Source organism: Struthio camelus, chromosome 6 (assembly GCF_040807025.1).
Source record: "Struthio camelus isolate bStrCam1 chromosome 6, bStrCam1.hap1, whole genome shotgun sequence".
Lineage (NCBI taxonomy): Eukaryota > Metazoa > Chordata > Aves > Struthioniformes > Struthionidae > Struthio > Struthio camelus.
In genome coordinates this window covers 46,797,127-46,812,999 of record NC_090947.1, presented here as the reverse complement: position 1 = coordinate 46,812,999, position 15,873 = coordinate 46,797,127, and the positions used below count along the sequence as shown (strand labels likewise).

The 15,873-nt window shown below is 42.0% G+C and overlaps 1 long non-coding RNA gene across 13 annotated transcripts; it reads left to right on the top strand.

Moving 5' to 3' along the window:
- Nucleotides 1-329: 329 nt before the first annotated feature.
- LOC104138765 (uncharacterized) lies at nucleotides 330-13,430 on the top strand. 13 transcript variants are annotated; one of them, XR_011142065.1, is made up of 9 exons: nucleotides 3,851-4,036; nucleotides 4,701-4,745; nucleotides 6,095-6,231; nucleotides 6,864-6,933; nucleotides 8,041-8,145; nucleotides 8,221-8,279; nucleotides 8,457-9,251; nucleotides 10,322-10,503; nucleotides 11,278-13,430. It is a non-coding gene; the product is annotated as an uncharacterized lncRNA (long non-coding RNA). The 13 variants fall into 13 exon arrangements; XR_011142061.1 differs by lacking the exon at nucleotides 11,278-13,430 and having other exon boundaries at nucleotides 3,853-4,036; nucleotides 8,457-8,600; nucleotides 9,147-9,251; nucleotides 9,709-11,271; XR_011142057.1 differs by having other exon boundaries at nucleotides 8,457-10,503.
- The last annotated feature ends 2,443 nt before the right edge of the window (nucleotides 13,431-15,873 follow it).

Here is a 15,873-nt window from a genome sequence, read left to right as displayed (position 1 = left end):
GGGGGCGGGGCCGGGCCGGGCGGAGCCGGCGGGAGGGGGCGGGGCCGGGCCGGGCCGGGCGGAGCCGAGCGGGGCCGAGCCGGGCCGAGCCGGGCGGGGCCGAGCCGAGCGGGGCCGAGCCGGGCCGAGCCGAGCCGGGCGGGGCCGAGCCGGGCCGAGCCGGGCGGGGCCGAGCCGAGCGGGGCCGAGCCGGGCCGAGCCGAGCGGGGCCGAGCCGGGCGGGGCCGAGCCGAGCGGGGCCGAGCCGGGCCGAGCCGAGCCGGGCGGGGCCGAGCCGGGCCGGGCGGGGCCGAGCCGGGCCGAGCCGAGCGGGCCGAGCCTCGGCTCCCGTGGGCGCCCGCGGCCTGGCCTCGCCGCGGCGGCGCAGGCCGCGCTGTCGGGGAGGGACCCCGGGGCGGCGTTCAGCCGCCCGGAGGTTACAGTTGCGGCACCCCACAAAACTGAAAAGCCCAAGCAAGTAACACAGAATTTCCTTTCTTTTCTTCGCGAAGCTTGCGGAGACCATTTGCAGTGACCGCCAGGGTCGACCCCCGCCCTAAAAGTGTGAGGAAAAGTGTGAGTCGTGTTGCTGGGCTCCGTGCTCTTCCCAGGTTTGATCTTGTTTTATGAATAAATCTGCGCTGTCCCTTGGCCGGTTGCCCGGAGCCCGGGTTTGGTTTTAGCGCCCTGAGGAACGCAGTGGGGTGGCGATGCGGCCTCCTCAGCTGCAAAGCTACGGAAATGTCATCCACTGTAATTGCGTTCAGGCTTCATTTTGTCCTCTTGAAAGTGGTAGGCAGTGGCAGACGTCTTTACTTAAGGGCAAGAGTTTGCGTGACCTTATCAAATCAGGAGTTAACCTCTCAAATTCTGAAAATGCCAGCTTTTGCAAGCTGTGTGGCAATCCTGAACAAATGACGGCTTCTGGCATCTGTCTCTGCACTCTGCAGAACGTGGCAGAGATCTCAAACAATTGCTTTTTATGAGCCAGGGTCTGAAGAAGGCTGGGTTTGCCTTTGGTGTTTGTCACACCGGTGCTATGAAGTCTAGGTTCGCTGCCACTGCAGTCACAAGTCTCAGCGTTTCAGTGATCCAGTGCTCATCTGTCATCAGTCTAGCGCAGGGCTTTCTTGAATCTCAGCGTCACAGTGAGCGCCCTGGATTGCATTGTTGCTACTTGGATAAGGGGTGTGCACAGGAAAAAGCAAACAAACAAAACCAGATGCCCTGGCAGAGAGCTACAACACATACAGGTTCAGTGCGTGCATGCCTAATAGCTCTGACAGATCTGGGACACGTATGAGTAAGACCAGCCAGGCTGGTTACAAACCAGCCAGGTGGCATCTCTAAATGGTAGGGACAGTCCTGTGTTTAGCAACTTCCTTCGTTCTGTAACCCCTGCATGCTTTTAAGTGTGCTGTTCCCTACGTCCGGACTGTGACTGCTTTGTTCACCAATTCTCTTCCACAGAGTAATTATGGGTAAAGTACTAGTGGAATGGGGAGAGGGAGAAACCAGAGAAGCAACTGAATGAAACCTGGTAAAAGGGAAGGGTTATACTAGAAATAACTTCAGTAGCGGAACTGTGACAAAACACAGAATGTTTAAGCCCCTTAACAATTTAAACTTCCAGGAAAATAGTCTGGGAAGAAAAAGTGGAGACGAAGTCAAAAGGTATAAAGAGAAGGAAAAAGTAATTGCACACTTTTCTGTATTTTATACAGTATTGTTTTGGAGGCAACAGCCTACTTCTGGCTGCTGTTTTTTGCTTGCAGGCCTGCTGCCTTTCACTGGCATGCCCAACACCATGCTTATTGCGTTTGGGAAAAGCTTGGCTATAGCAGCCAGAATCAGACTGTTCCCCCTGCCAGTATCATTTATTTGGCATATCTGTCTCCAGGGAATGAGGACAGCTGGGAATGGGCTTCATGAATCATTCTAGTAGGAGCAGCTGTCCTTTTTCCTGGTTAGCAAACAAGAACATTGCTAGAAAGTGTTAGAGCCACAGTAAATCCAGTGCTTAAAGGAGACATTCTACCTTTCAGTCATGCATCAATCAACTATATTTCGCAAATCAAGTATTTCACACAGAAGTAGTCAAAATGATTGTGCGAATGAGGAGGACAGAGCATACAGGCCTCCTGCTGCCAGAACAAATCGTGGCCACCGCTAAGCAAATCCGTTATGCTTTTCTTTCTAGGAGAAACTTAAAAGGTATGTAGGGTGAGCTCGGTCTAATACAAAACTTCAGAGCTGTTCAGCCCAGGCTCACTATCAGAAGAGATTCACTAGGGGTGCTAAGAAAGATGTCACAACATCCATGACATTAGCACTGCCTGATGCAATACCTGATCTGTATTACTTAAGGGGTGATGCAATATCCTTTTAGTAACAGTCTACGAACCATTTATTGGCTATACTCTTGGCACGACTTCATTCCTCTTAGGATAAAGACAAATTACACTATTATCTGAGCTTACAGAGTTGCATTTTTGTAACTCTATGTACTGGATCAAATACCTTCTCTGTAATGTTGCTATACTGCATAAGTAAATTAGTTTAATTATAAGTATACCATCTTGGGACAGGATGGATCTAATGATCGATATCACCACACTTCCCAAAGACTCATTACATTGTGAGTCATTGCCAGAAGGGCACAAGCTCATGAATCTGAAATACGGTTTGGGATTTGTCTTAAGGAATATGTCAAAAATACTGGATGATCGTAACTGAAATTACAAAAGCCTATGTAATAATGGTCTTGTAAATGACAAAGTAGCAGGTTGAGAGTGCATCTCTCTAATCGTGTTCTGTAACCTTATCGAGGGTATGGAAACAGGTAGATTCAAGTCAGAAAACTGACAAGAGTTACTATCCCTAACTGCCCATTCTCCATCCTCTCACAAAAGCTGTTTTCCCTCAAAGGGCTGAACTTTCCATAGGATCTCTTCTTTAGTACATCCTAGGCTGAAATTTTAAGATGATATGAAGTTAGTGTTGTCTAGTTTTCGCCTACCCATGCTTGTAAGTCATTCTTAAGTACAATTCACTTCTGATCACCATCTGGAAAGAGACGCTTTCCGAAGGGTTTTCACAACATTTCTGACCATACTGCAATAATTTTATTAGAGAGCACTGACCTCTGTAATGTTTATGCAGTTTAGATTGCGTCCTGAATATTCTTTTTTACCAGGGACTTCAAGCAGAATCCTAAGAATTGTGACCCTCTCAGTGAGAAATGGCAGTAAAGGGGTCCAAATCAAAAAAGGTTTTTGGATGTGGAATATCTTCACGTACGTAGTCCCAATTATTACGGAAACAGTTCAGATTTGTAAAGCTGGGCACAGGCAGGAGGACGACCTTCACAGGCAGCATGTCCTAGCCTTGAGAGTCAAGAATCAGTCCACTGGACACTTATTATGAAATACAGTTTACGCCTGCTGTGTATAGGAAGCATGGAACGGGACTGCAGAAAAGGAGTAGGCTGAAGAACTTGCAGACAGCCAAAACCAGTACAATTTTAAATCATCCTTTTACTGTGTTTTTCTGCATAGAGGAGTTACTTTAGGTTATATGCGGACCTGTTCTCTTCCCTTTGTTGTATCAGCTAAAACAAGTACTATAGAAACAGTTCCTACAAATTGATTTTATACAGATGCCAAAGGCTATCTTCAGTTATTGAGCCATACCTTTTCTTCTTTGTGTTATACTTCAACAGCAGACTCCAATGTGTAGCATAGTTATTGGGCATGACACTAACATGTATCCTAGGTTCCCTGGCAGACTGGAAGCCAAGGTGGAGGAGTTGTGGGATTGTTCTTGGTTGACTTCTAAACCAAAAGGGCTGCACCATATATGTAAGTTCCCAATGTGTTACATATAAGGGAAAACCTATGATGTGAGCAAAAACAGAGTTCATGCTAGGCTGCCGAAAGTAAGCATTGCACAAGATAGAAGATCACTGAAAGTGGACTATGAACTCGAAAGTTGTCCTTGGAGGCCAGATCCAAATCACAGTCCACAGCTTAAGCAAACCTGTAAGCAGCAGAAGCTGGTAATGATATTTTTATATATATATATATATAAAATTGTAGAGACAAAAGAATTTAGAACAGATATGGTCTTAAAGAAGCTATTGTAATATTGCCAGTGAGAAATATTGTATAATTCTATTAAAAATAATTTTCCATTTATCAAAAACATATGCCTAGCCTTTACAATGCAGAATTTTTAACACAATAATTGTTGTAAGGGATGGACAAAATCATTACTTTTAGGCTTTTGATATGGGGAGCAAATTTAAATAAAAACTAGTTTTCATATGGGAGGCTTTGAAACTAAAAGACTTTTTATCTAAATCAAACTGAAAGAATTTTGGCTCCAGTTTTGTGGGATAAAACGCTGCAATGCATGCCCATTTGAGAAAGGTTTTCTTCTTTTTACGTCACCTTGTAGAGCTACAGTTACTTCTTGGCATCTGGGAGAAAATCTTTGTTCATTGTTCCTGATAATTAATCTTATTTTTAATAATAAAAATACGTATTTCATTTTGCCACCAATTTATTTTAATAGAGGAAGTTTCTGAATAACATCTATCCTTGTTTTACAGGAGTGTGAATAAGAGGGCATTTAAAGCATATTAGTAGATGCAATTTGTAACCTATTAACATTTTAGGAAGAGGGACAAAATGTACCTCAACCTTTTTTTTAAATTATAGATGCAGAGTATCGATATATTTTCCAGAGATTCTTCTAATTTCGAGGTAAAAGAATGCGTCTTAAAAGTTACAACAGTATTTTACAATTTTTAAAGTTTACTTTGATTCTGTTCTATAAAGAAGGTTGGTTCTTTCCCATATACTGTAGATCCTATTCCTGTATTTTTAAAAATGTAGAAAGCAACAATGTTTCAAAATCTTTGCCTAAAGTCTACTTCCTTAAACTACATACTCCAAGTCAGGAAGAAGTCTAGTGCTTCATGAGGTAGAGAATGCAACTTCTAGTACTGTCTTATTCACTAAAGAGCCCTTACAGTTGATTTAGATTAAAAACATTCATCAAAATGCTTCTGTTGGTTTGTCTTAGATGACCTGTGTTCTCTTTTGATTCATTTCTGAGGAACAATCAGTCTTCTCCCTAAAGCCGAGGCAAATATAAACAGAAATACATAAACGTAAAACAAAAAATTCCTTCAAAAATAACTTATTTCTCAATAGGCAGGAGGGAACAAACTGCCTTTCCCCTTTCCAATAGCTTTTATTATTTTGTTAGAGTAAAAGCTATGTATAAGCCCACACCTTGTATACAAATACCCTATTAAATAGAAGGAGTTTTTTGTCTGGAACCATACATATGAGTTGATTCACATTTTTGTATATATATGAAACTAACGGTGGAAAGTCACAAAGTGTTTTAGAGAAAACAGAGGCATGTTCAGTCTTCTCTGTAGTCGTCCTGTCTGTGATGATGCCTTCAGTTAGGGACGGTGTTTGCAGACACAGAGAGCATCTGATCTCTGCAGGTGGAGAAAAACCTAGGAGGCAGGTGATTTCTGTAAGTTATCCCAGGGCAGAGCAGTGAAAATGAAAATGTCTGCTTACTGTCGTTTAGGAAAACATTTTTGCTGTTAAAGCCTAAGAAAACCTGGATAGCCTTAAGATACCCTTCTACATGCCTAACTTGCAAGAATCAAATAATTGCACAAAACAATACGCATATGTACATAAACATATGGGGCTATAAAACATGTTCAGGCAGGAGTAGTAGTAGCGTAAGATTTTGCTAGCACCTGTCTGAGCTCTGCTGTTGAGGATATAATGTAAGTAGGGTGGGGAGCACAATATGTTTTGCTACTGTGTTGAGAATGGAATGGAGTCCAGACACAAGATAATTATTGTTGTTGTGTTTCTAGTGACTAGTTTAGTTAAAGCAGAGAAGGAAGCGGGAGGAGCAGAAATTATTAGTTGCATGTACACACAACAAGGGATCATTGTGCTTTTCCTGCAATTGAAATACAGGCAACAGAGTTGTAAAAATAATTATTTGTATTTACTTGTTTGTTTACTTACTTATTTTCCTTTATTTATATTTTGACCATCATTTTGATGGCTAGGAACAAATGAATGTAATTAAAAGAGAAGACATTTTCAACGGTTGGTGAGACTGTACTTGTCTCTTGCTCTTGCCATCCCAGTTGAACAGAGCAATATTCCTTTCTTGAAACTCAACTGATCTGTGTGCTGTATGACAGTAAGTATCTCTGACCTCCATATAAATGTTCTCATTTATTTCTGAAGTCTCCCAATGGGAGGGACAGTCCATAGCGTACTGCTATTATAAGCTGACTTTCAGGATCTGCTTTTTAACAGCATTCTGTGTGAGGCCTATATAATTTGCTTGTAGTTCACAGCAGGAAAAAAGTTTTTATACTAGACAAACCTAAAATATTTTTACATTTTATAATGTGGCTGTTTTCTGTACTCGTCGCCCTTTGGGAAGGTGCTCAGCTTTACTGTTTCTTTCCACAACCTGTCCCTCCCTCATCAGAGCCCAAGGCTGTGGAGAGCTGTTGTGTAGCTGTTAAAAGAAGTGTCAGGCAGAAGGTGCGTGCACGTGTGTGTCTGTGTGACTTGGGAAGGGAGATCTATAAATGAGGAGGAGTCTTGAGGCCACACACAGACATGGGTTTTAATAATTAGGGTACCTGATGAAGGGGAGCTACCAAGGCATCGCATGCCTGTGCAGTTGCATTCCACATTGCCTATAGTAACTGGCAAAGCCCAGTGTGACGTAATGTATGAGACTCCACGCGAACAGATCTGTTCTTTCATCTATGTCTAAAAAGGAGTGTGACTGAAATAAAAACGCCGTGTGTATTCCAGCTCTGGCACAAGCAGGCGACCGTGCTGCAGCGCTGACCTGATAGTTCTGAACAGAGACAGAGCATCCAGTGTAAGTTCCCAAACGCGTGTACAGTGGTTACTTTACTAATGGACTTACTACTGCAGTCTGTCGGAGCCTAGCATGGCCACTGGCTTCTGGATCAGGATGTGGTCTCTCAAACAGGGGGGCTGCTAGTCTGTCTTAGCATTAGCTGCGGATTTACTTTTACCCAAGGGTAGTTAGATAGCTCTCCTCAGCCACCCACCATTGAGAAGCCTTTGACACCTTCCATGTAAGGGGATTTTCAGGGATAGATATGGAGGAGTTTGCTCTACATCTATGCATGTAGAGCAAACATCTTTGCTCCCATCTACTAAGGGAGTTCCCGATGAACTGTTCTGAACAGTTCATCTCTCCTTTCATCTCCTAAGTATGCAAAGGAAGCAGAGGTGGTTATTGCCTCCGTCTTTATGTAAAAATCAGCCTGGCTATGAAGCAAAAAGGTTAGCCTTCTGCTCTTGCAGTTCTTCCAGTGTTACCCCGGTGCAGAACACATACAATTTTTACACTGATTCCAGTAGAGAAACACTTGGAAATACTGCAGTGTCACGTGTTTGCAATGCTGTTGTCACACAGGTTCTCCCCCCGCCCCCCCCCTTTTTTTTTAAGAGGGGGAAGTGCATTTGAGGGTTGATGATGGCACAGCAGAATTCCTACGAATTGAAATATTAGGTCGCTGCCAGAATGTAGTCAGTTACTTTTAAAAAATGTGCTAATCACAAGTCTTCGAGGGCATATGCAAAACTAAATAATTAACCAAATCATTTGCAAATTGGCTCAGTGTCAATAAAATATGTTAGCTGTCAGCTCTATAGCATAACTCCACACATATGCCCTCTTCATTTGAGAAAAGAGAGTATATTCTTACAGTTTACTCCAAAGATCATATAAAGTGTGGCAAAGAGGATGGAAAATCCCTTCTGAAATAACAATTACCAAAAAATCACAAAGAAAAGAAATTACCCCCAAATTGGCTGGAATCAATTTCTTGTAGGGCTCTATAACATAAAACCAACAATTTTAAAGTCATCTAGAAATCAGTTGGTAGCTAGTATTGTTTAATATGTGGGTCATTGTGTTATGCATTCACTGTATTTTCTGGATCATTTTTTAAAGTAGCCCCAGCTTGTGCTCATTACAAGCTCATGCCTTCAGCTAACATATACAATAGCATAAAGGCCACTGAGGAGGACACAAGAGGAAACAGTTAAAGCATTCCTGGTAAGCACTGTTACAAACATCAAGAAAACCCTTGGGTTGTGAAAAAGAAAATAATATATCTTTCCATTTAAGTAGTACCGGCCTTTGAACTTTGAACGTGTCTGCCAGGCTGGTTCCCAGGAGTCTGACAGCAGGTAGGTTTCAGGAGAGGCTGTAGAAGACAATCTTCTTCATACTGCCTTGATCCAGGAAAGGTGAATTTATATGTGCAAATTTCTTTTTCAATTATCCCAGTGTATTTAGTCCTTATTCACATGTACGAGGGAAGTGGAGGGTGTTAATACACTTTCCTCTTCCTTCCTTTTACACAGACGCTCAGCGATCAGCCTCTGTCCTCCTCTGCGTGCCAGAACAGCTGGGTGGTCTGGAGAAGATCTAAAGGCTTCAGCCTGGCTTCTGAGCAGCTGTGGGCAGGGGAGAGGGACAGGAGGGTTATCCAGGATGGTCTTCTGGAAGTGAGACTGAATTTCCCTGCCCTGAAGATACCATCTTCTCTGAATTTTTTTGACTAGGGTGCTAGGAGAAATACACAGTCCTAACTTGAGTACAGAGCCTGATGCTCTTATTGTGCTCCATTTTGAGTACAAATACCAGTGATTCAGAGTGCTGTGCTGCTCAGCCTGGAAATCAGGACCTCGTGTTCAATGATAATTAAATGCAGGCTTTTCCTCTTTCGTATATATCTTAACTTTACAACTTTTGTTTCTCAGGAAAACGGAATGTCTTTGTCTCTCCTAGCTTCATGTAATGTATTTCTGCATTTTTTTGGTTGTTTTAAATATCAAATGCATTTTAAAAGACTTCTATTTAGATGTTTTGTGATTTTGGGGGGGATTTTGTAAATAGTAAACTGTTTTTAAACAACCTGTATATTCTATATATAGCCATTATATAAGCCATTATATCACATTCATAAGAAAGACTAAAAATAATTAGATCTTACATTTATAATCATATTCTTAATATACTTATGTAGTGATTTTTAATCTTCTCATTTTTAGAGCTGAGGACTACAAATGTATTTTTTCTTAACGTAGTCAAGGGAGGATTTGGATACAAGCTGTGAAAATAAGGACTTACAACAGCGAGAAATAGCTGCTTTCTTTGTAAGTATTGATTGGGTAGATGGGAACTAAAACATTATGGAAACAGTCACATTTTTCAAACTACTATTCAAATTATTCGTATTGTCAACATCAAAACTGTTCGTGTTTTGGCTGGTGATTTAGCTATATGTGGCAGAAAGGCATAGAAAGAAAACGTATAGCAGACTGTTAACATTTTCACTGCTCATTAAAGATTTCAAGAATAAAAAAAGCCCTAAAAATATAACCAGTTACCCTTTACTCCTAAAATGACCAAATGTGGGAGAAAATGTTCCCACAATGGAAGCGGCTCTTACACGCTGAATAGCAGCTGCTAAGGGCATATCTGGACAACTTTTGTGCAAACGCTGCACTGAACAAAATGTGGAATTTAAGCTGTGGTTAAGTGCAGATAAAGGTCAGAGGTCACGATCTCCCGAAACCATCATTTGCAATATTTCTGACTTCCTTTATGCAGAGGAGGAATGTGCACTGCCAAAAGTAGAGGAATCGGGGCAACATAAGGTTTTCTTGGCAACCATTAGATATTTACTGCTGCTAACAAAGACCAGCATACAAACGCGTTTGAAATTCGGGCACAGACAACTGCTGGAAAAGACTCACAGCGTGGCGTTTGTCTTGCATCAGCTGGCTGTTAGGAAAAGCGTATAATCAGTCATTTTTATGTAGGAAGTTTATCTTTTGTTACTGGAGCTGCTTTTGCTAACAGTTCGTTCTCCGAATGTGTAAACTACCTTTTTAGTTATAATCATTTACCAATGTGAATAACTACAGAAAAGATGGTTCATGCATAGTAAGAGGCCTGCCCCGTTTGCTTCTATCGTAAAATGTGTGTAAACGTTCTTGCCCACATTGGTGGGGAAACGGAGTAGCGCCTACCGCAGCATATTTTTCATCTCATCTATTAAAAAAATGAACGTATGCATTATGTTTTGCATGGGGTGCTTTTTAGTTTATTTTGTTCATCTATCCTGTAATGAATCACAGAAATGTGCTCTGGATTTGGCCTGTGCAGCTGTCACAGACATCCTGTCGTTCTCTTCACGTTCTAATAAAAACTGACACGGCAGGTCGTATTTGATAGTGCAACGATTGCTGATACGTTGGGACTGGTCCTGCAAACTTCACTCAAATGGATGGATGCTGCTGACGCCCTCTAAATTACAGCCTGTGACATTCATAGTTAGAGCTCCAGCTTGATTATTGAGCAGTTGCCTTTATGTGCTGCGAGGATCGCTCACAAACCTTAAAGGTTAGCATACTCATGACCTTTTGTGATGCTAGAGATAAGTTTAGCAACATATAAAAATAGCGTCAATACAAACATCCTGGCTTTGCCAGCAACGTGTACATAAGTTCGCAATAGGAACTTGAGCTTGCACACCAGTGTCACATTTTAAAAAGGTATTTTATCATTTATTTAACTATACTTGTTTTGTCTTGAAACAATTTTGAGATAGCTGCTTTAACTGACTTGGAAATGTAGCCTTTTTTTTCCCCTCACTGCTTACTTGGAGATCTTGCTGCCTTACAGAACAAAAAAAGTAATTTTTTTAATCTTGAAAAGCCTGAGAAGTCTACAGTTGGGTTGCTTGCGTACTGGCTTTCTTTTGTCCAGTGAGACTTGTGCAAAATTAGAAAACACTTTAGTTTTTCAAATGTGCATAGTCATAATGTTTATGTATAAAAGCGCCAAAGCTCAGTTCTATCTAACGTGTGTGCGATTAACAAAAATATAGCTGATGATTCTGAACTCTCTTGAATGCTTTCAAAGAAGCATTTATCCAAAGAAAGTCAAACTGCATAGGATTAAGTCATGATTGTGATGATGATTTAAATCCATTCTTTTAAAGGAAAAATGTGCATAGAAAGAATGGTATGTATGTACAGGCATGCATGGACGCACTTGCAAACATTTATGCTTATATTTCTTACCTGTAGAGCACAGAGTAAATGCATTATTTAGTACATAAGGCCAATTACATTTAATAGTAGCAAAATTAACATAATTTATTTGGGGTTTCAGGGAAGACATTCCTCATTTAAGCTGTTTCTGCACAAATGTGGTTTAGTACAAGGAGAGTCGATTATACCCTCTTTTCTCATCGACATTATGGCAAGTTAGTATTCCGTTTCACGTTTTCCTTTGGAGGAAGCTCCCCGCGTCTGCACCATAATGGGTTTCGACATGAATCAATATCGGCAAAAAGAAAGATCAGTCTAATACTTCAGAAGTTCAATTTTATGCCAGTGGAGCTTTTCTGGTTTCAATGCAACTATACAAGAAAAGAATTACAGAATGTAAAACTGCTTTAGCAAATCAGAAATTCACTCCCCTGTGCTGAATTTTCCGTTGAGGACAGTCTCAAGATTGGGTGGGTGAGCAATGAATGCTGTCAACATACTTTTGCCTCGGAACAAGTTGGAGGAGCCGTTCACAGTAGCCGGTGTGGTTCAGCTGGTTTACCAGCTCTCATTTTTACCTGACGTGACGCTCATAGTTCACAGCATCATTCTCCTAGATATTAAACCTCGCTTCTGGATCATGCCCTCTCTGGGATTAACTTCTGCCCGCATCAAGATCTCCTTGAAATGTCTGTGACCGAAGAACTAACAAAATTAATATTTATACTGAATGCTCAATATGGTCAGAACTGGTATTCAGAAGGTAAGGGTTTCACCTTGGGCTTAACCTTGGAAAATCCTTTGACAACCTAGACTTGAGTTTCATTACTGATATACAGCGAGAAGTGTTCCTATTTGTTGTGTGAAAATTCACAATCTATTTCCTTCAAGCACAGCCCCGTTCTGTGATCATTTTCTTACGTGGTTTTAGTGTTTTTCCCCCCCTCAATTTTGTCTTTCAGCATATGTAACCCCTCTGCACGCTGTGAATCACAGTTTGTTTCATTAGTGAGAGGAGACTACAGCCTGCTCCTCTTAACAGCTTTGAGACTGAATATAAAAGTAATCTTAAAAAGTGAAGACTCTTCACTAGTGAAATTTCTTGCAGCACTAATGTGAATTTACAATGAGCTAATTCCAAGGCCTGTCTTACTTTGCTAAATATTTATGCATTAAGAACAAGAATTTAAAAAGTTTTTTGCACCTTTCTAGAGCAAAGAGACTTAAGAGCAAAAACAATATGGCTGCCTAGGAGAAAATATTATCAAGAGCCAAGTTTTTGTTTGGTCAATACGTATTTACATTTTGAATCTAAAAAACAGGAAACCCCCCAAAAGTTTTGGCCCAGTTTGTGCAAACATACCATGGATCGGAAATTTGCTATTTCTGTAGAACAGATTTTTCTTCCTATTTAATAGCACTGTGATAATATTACCTTTCCATTGTCAAACATAGAAAATGCAGTGTATCCAGCTGATTACTTACCATCAGCTGAGGAGAAAGCTAATTCATGAGTATCATTGCATTTAACCTGCTTACTCCCCTTTCTGAGATCACTTGTTGCTGCACAGGTTCCCATAAGATTTTGAAAGAGCCAAGGCAAATCTTAGCACTGAATGAATGGATGGATGACTTTCTACAGCAATTTGTAGTCAGAACGTGTTGAATATTCATTTGGACTTGGCTCCTGGTTATGCTATGAGCAAAACAAGTATCTGGGGGGGGGGGGTAATCACAGTTCACCAAAACGTCTGCACAACATAGTATAAACGCATTTGCTCATGCCCAGCCCTAAAATTCACCTGAGTGGCTGAAAATGTTTTTCCAAGACTTTCATTTCTCAACCTGTCTGGCAGAGAGCTCATGCTTTCCAACATGAAGAACTGAGTTGTATCCGATCACCAAAGGTCTGCCTCTCTTATGTGTATATGATCTTACATGTATGAGAGCAGAAAAGTCAGCTGTTTTGGTTGATCATTTTCTTGTGATGTTCATACTAGTTGGGCAAAGTAAGTATTACAAAAAAAAAAAAAAGGATGCCATTTCTATGTGGTAGGATATTCCTTTACCATTTGCTGATGTAAAGGATTGCAGGAGGTCTAAGACAATAGAGAAAATGCATACGACTAGGAGCAGCGTGCAGCAAGGAGGTGTTTTAGTTGGTTTGTTATGCTGTCGCTGAAAGCGGCAAAGGCCGATGCCTCAAAGCGCAACCGAATGGAAACAACAGGCTGTTACCAGGGTTCTTACAATTACATGCTGACCCGTTGGTGACACTGGTGCACTGTGTTCCTCGTCAGACGTAAGCAGTGGCACCAGCGATCCGAAGTAAGAGCTGTGGGAACGAGAATGAGCGAGTTCGATGGCTACGTGAAGTGAGAGCGACGGTCCCTTTGGCACTGCAACCTACAGCCCCTTCTGCCGTTTCTCAAGGCTGCAGCTGTGCTGCTGGGCTGCACGCTGGGAGTGGGGGATGTACCAAATACCCAGTCAGGCTTTAGCCACAGGAACAAACTCCTGGAGCGAACCGAGCTCCTGCTTGTCTGCTGAGCCATGCGCACCATAGCAGAGGGCACGCTCTTGGACCATGACAAATATTAGGTGATATTTCCTAATTTAAGCCTCTTCCTTTCAAACTAAGCCAAATTGATCAACCTCACTTTTGCTATGGGCAAGCAGCGCTTGCAGGTAGTTAGTACAGCTCCGCTGATAAGCAGTTAAATTGCAGTAATTGGAGCTTCCATCTTCTTCCAGATATCTTCAGGGTGCAGCTACCACAAACTGCTCTGCACGAGGGTTGGCACAGTCCTCTCCTCCCGCGCGGCCCCAGGCCTGCTCAAAGGCACTCTGCAAACTCGCGACGAGCTGCTTCACGGATCTGCTCTGGCCATAAACTTTTTACTAATTACTAATTAGTGTGTTAGCTTTCCATCCTTAGGACGGTTCCCTGGGCAGCTGAGCTCATCTAACAGCTTATGACTACCAAAGAGCAGTCTCATTCCCCTTCCCCTCCGCCCTCCCTTGCTGCTCCGCTAATCCATATTCACAGGTCACCCCCTTCCCTCATGCTCGTTCTCCTTCTCTGTGATTCTTATGTAAGTGCATTAATATCACAAAACTGCTAAAACGATCTTTGTTTTGTATCACTTTAATTAAAGTCATAGCTCACCGTACAAGTTAAGGGCGAGAGGGAACAGCTTGGCCGGGGGGAGATGCGAGGTGAGTAGACTCTCCATTTTTTCCCTCTGTAGTTAGCCAGTAAATCAGCGCATGGACCTGATGGAAACAGAGCCTTAAACTCCTTTCTGTACTTGAGGCAATGATTCAAAGGGAACAGTGATTAACTAGTATTGGACTTAATGATAAATGAGACAAAGCATCAACAAGGTTATAATGAAATGGATGTCTTAAAGTAACGATGCTGTATAATAAACTCAGCCCAAAGGTTTGTGTAAGGCCTTTGTGAATTCCTTTGAAAGGAAACCACAGCCGCTCGTGCTGGAGCACACGAGGTAAACAAGGAAAATAAATGCAAATATCCAGAGCTGAGAGACTAGGGAAACATGCAGTCTAGGCTAAATGGAGGAATACCAGCTCATGCTTGATTAGCGTTGTTTAAGTAATCAAAACCACAAACTATGTTATTGGATCTATGCAAGGAGTTAGGTGTATAATACAAGACTTTAAGAGAATTGAGCAATCTAAACCCAAGAGCACAGTCCTTAGAAGCTCTGCCTACCCCCAGGGCGGCTGCACCAGTTTTCGCCTTCAGGGCTCCCTCTGCGCCCCGAGGTCAGCTTCTGCCGGTACCCGCAGCCGTCACCCTCTCGCAGGGGCTGAGCACCTCCGGGACCTTCTCACTTCGAAGACCGTAGATTTGCGGAGACTTAAAACGGTCCCTCTTCGCTCCTAGGCGCTCTGTCCGGTCAGCACCGATAGACACGTGCTCTTTGAATTCGGCGCAAAGAGCAGCAGCCGCAGACAACATAAACATGGTGGTGACTGTAGCAGGTCATGAATCTTTCTGTGGTCAGCTGATCCCTTGCCTAGGAAGAGCGAAAGTCAAGTTCAGTGTCCTCTGGGGGATGCTGCCTCACATCTTTCTGACGTGTCCTCGCGTCAGACCACGGGCAAGGCTGGGTCTCACTGAGAGCGAGCAGGGTGGGTCCTTTCACTGGAAGCTGTTATGCAGAAAAAGGTTAAGAATAATTAAGTGTTCATGAGACCAGAATAGAAGATAATCTCCTTTAGAACTTCAATTTACTACTAATAATCAGACTATGCACATATACATAATTGGTTCAGTTTTCGTAGAGAAAAGAATTATTCTTATGGGTGAACAGATAACTTACATATAGATGTTCACATCCAACACATTATTAAAAAAATAAGGATCTATTTGGAATATTAATGAGGGTAAATCTATTTATGAACGCCTCATCCAAAATCCACGGAGGCAAATTATTTCTTACAAAAAACATGTTTTTCTCTTGCTGTTTTATTTTTTCTTTCCCTTTTTGAGAAATATACTTTTTGTGTTACGTAAATTTCTCATTCCTTATTGAAACTTCATATGTGGTCCAAGGCCATGCGGTCAATGCCTTGGTGAGATTTTTTTGTATTTATTATCTGCAGCATTAAGTGCACATAAGCTGTAATGCTAAATTAGATCCTTTTGTGATAGTTGCTGTTCTAACGCAGAACAAAAATAGATGTT